The sequence below is a fragment of the Pinus tabuliformis genome, chromosome 2_1, assembly GCF_031772625.1.
Source record: "Pinus tabuliformis cultivar Carrire ecotype Pingquan chromosome 2_1, CPIR1, whole genome shotgun sequence".
NCBI classification, from domain to species: domain Eukaryota; kingdom Viridiplantae; phylum Streptophyta; class Pinopsida; order Pinales; family Pinaceae; genus Pinus; species Pinus tabuliformis.
This window is the reverse complement of record NC_142299.1, coordinates 446769914-446772830: the sequence shown is the minus strand read 5'-3', so window position 1 is coordinate 446772830 and position 2917 is coordinate 446769914.

Below are 2917 nucleotides of genomic sequence, written 5' to 3'. Positions count from 1 at the left end.
GTTCCTGCCCCTAAAGGAACAAGGTCAACCAATGACAGCTTCTCCCAGAAGTTCTCCACCAAAAACTACTCAGAATCAATCAATTCAGGATCAATTCAGATGCTCTACTAGCTGCCTGCATTGCAAAGCACCCCAGTACACTAGCTAGGTGCATTGCAACACACCTAAATGCACTACCAGGGTGCGCTGAGCGAGAAATGCCAAATGGCAATGTCATTCCGCGAGGTGTACAGACAATGGAAGCTTCCAGAATCTTCCTCAATGACACTTGCCTCACTGAGTTCGACCAAGGATGAGTAAGAGGCTCTCAGCCTCCAAGTGGAAGAAAGAACTGACAGAGAGAAGCTATAAGTCAAAACATAAGCTGACTCATCCTCTCTGCTTACATCTATATATGGATCCCTCATCCCAGAGATCTAGAGGCTAGAATTTTGTACTTTGCAGAGAATTGCTGTTGGTTTGAGATTGAGATTAGTGCATTGGGTGATTTATGCTTTGTTGGAGGTGAGGAAGGGATTCCTTTGCTGGGAGGTAGATGCTGGATCGGGACTCACTTGGTTGTATCTCCTCTTGGACTTTCTTATTATATCAATAAAACTATTTGAGTTTCTCCTACATGCTGTGTATCAATTATGCTTTGTTATATTTTCATGTTTAGCTTAAATCTGATCCTAAGCTAGTTGTGAATGTAAATCTATGTCTTTTGTGTAGTTTTCCTCTTCTGTGATCTTGCAGGAACTTGGTGAAGCTAGACCAGTAAGGGAGCAGGCAGCGGGAAGCGAACAAAGAGGAGAGCGATTGGATCAACAAACTAGCGAAAGACACAGGTTAGTTACATCCTTCCTCTTCGTTTACATTTCATAAAGAAGAATACGAAAATAGTTTTCCTTGTTTGTTGCTAAGGCACTATCACACCTTAGAGTGTGATAGGGGCGTTCTGAAGAGATACTTTTCCCAACAACACCCCTACTGAAAGTGTTGCTCATCCTCTGAGCTACCAATTTATCTCCTCGTCTTTGATGGCCCTGGTCGCCTCCCTATCATGCCAAGCTTCTGAAGTGATGCCCTCCTCTCTGTCATGAAACGATGCTTTTCTCTTTGCTTCTTCCCACTGCCTGTGCTTCTTTTCCTAGAGAATTCTCAACTTCCTGTAAAATTGTCTCAGCATCCTGTAGAATTGTTTTTAAGTCCATTATCTAAATTCTCTCTCTTCCAGTGAAGGTTTTTGGCTTCCTCATTCATAAGTGATGGACATCCTTGAAGGAGGCTCCTCCTTTTGTTTAGCTTTTGTGTCCTCAATGAAAATTTGCTTCTTTGACTGTGGTTTGGGGTCTACCAGTTCTTATCTGCATGCCCTTTCTCGCCTTAAAATATAGTGGAAGCTCCCTCTTTCACTTCTCCTTCAGCTTGGGACAGGTACTTACGGCGGCCAGCATAGCTGCTGTCTCGCTAGCTAGGATTTTCGCTGATTTCTCCTTCTGCTTCCCTTTTTTAGGACTTCCTGTAGAAAGTCCTATAGCTGATTTCTGTCTTCCTGTAGAAATTGTTTCAACTGTTTTGGTCTGCTTGGCTGGGGGTTCCTTCTCCTTGACCTGTGTTGTGGTTGCCTTGGGTGTGTCCCTACTTGTTTGTACTTTTTCAGTCCTCTCTGCCCTGATTTGCAACTGTTTCTCCCTTGGCATTTGTGCCTTTATTCCACCCACAACTTTGGCCTTGGTAGCTTGGCCTTTGTCTTGTTTCTCTTCTTTCTTTTCCTGTGGTGGCCTGTCTTGGGTCTCCTTACCCTTAATTTCCTTACCCTTAGTTAGCTTCTCTGCCTCAATATGCTCCTTTTCCTCACTACTGGATGAAGTGTAAGTTCACATGACAACCATGGATAGTGCTAAATCATGAATCCCCCTGGCATGGTAAGAGTGCTCCCTTTTTCTTATTCTTTTTTCAGAAACAGAAATGTTGTTTATAGTTTCCCCCTAGACTCAAGGAAGAATTCCTTATATGTTTGATATCAATGAACAAAAATCCCCTCGTTTCAAGACTTTTGCTGCCCAAATACTCGACTGTCAGAAGGGAACTAGGCTCCCACAGACAAAGTGTAGAGCTTAATTTTCATCCCCAGCATGCATACAACCACATAAATTTCACATTCTTCATGCACATGTTAGCCCTCATAGTGCTTTAACTTTTGTACAGGAGAAATTTGTTAATAGGAACCGTGGAGGGGAATGTGATGCAGAACCAACTGAAAAATTTCACGTATCACACAGGAAAACTACCATTCTTGACCCACAGGCAAATTTGTTTCATACTTTCTTATTCAAAAACAGTTTTAATTCACCACCTTTCAGATGTATCATGCACGGAAGAGTGTTTTTTCAAGCCTACCACTTTCGGGACTCCCAATTTGTCGAAGAAAAATCCAAGCTTTTCTGCTCTGGAAGGCTCTGCTGTACTTTCCTGTAGAACGTCTTCCCGTAGAAATGCCTGAAGAGTGCCCCTGTGCCTCTGAGCAAGCTTGATACGTGGGATAATTTCGAAAACAGGTAGAAACCACTGGAGGACAACTAGTTCATCATTTTGTGGAAGCGGAGGATGCATACTTCAGTCAAGTGCAAATGGACAGCAGGTGGTGTGAGTTTCAGCCGAGCATTTTACATTGCGGCGTGATTCTGGTGAGGGAGTGAAGTGGCCAGGTGTACGTGGGCACATGCAGACTGCAGTTCTATTTATTAACTGTATGTTTTCTTCTTGATCAGTTGCACTAGAGTTCAAATGGCTAACACTCCCTGTTTTTTGTTTTTCTTTTTCTTAATTTCACGTGAGTTGTCTAATACATACGTTACATGATTCCTGGCTGATTGACAGAGAATTGGACAAGGAACTATCAGCTTAATCTTTCTATATTCGTGGCTCAATTCCA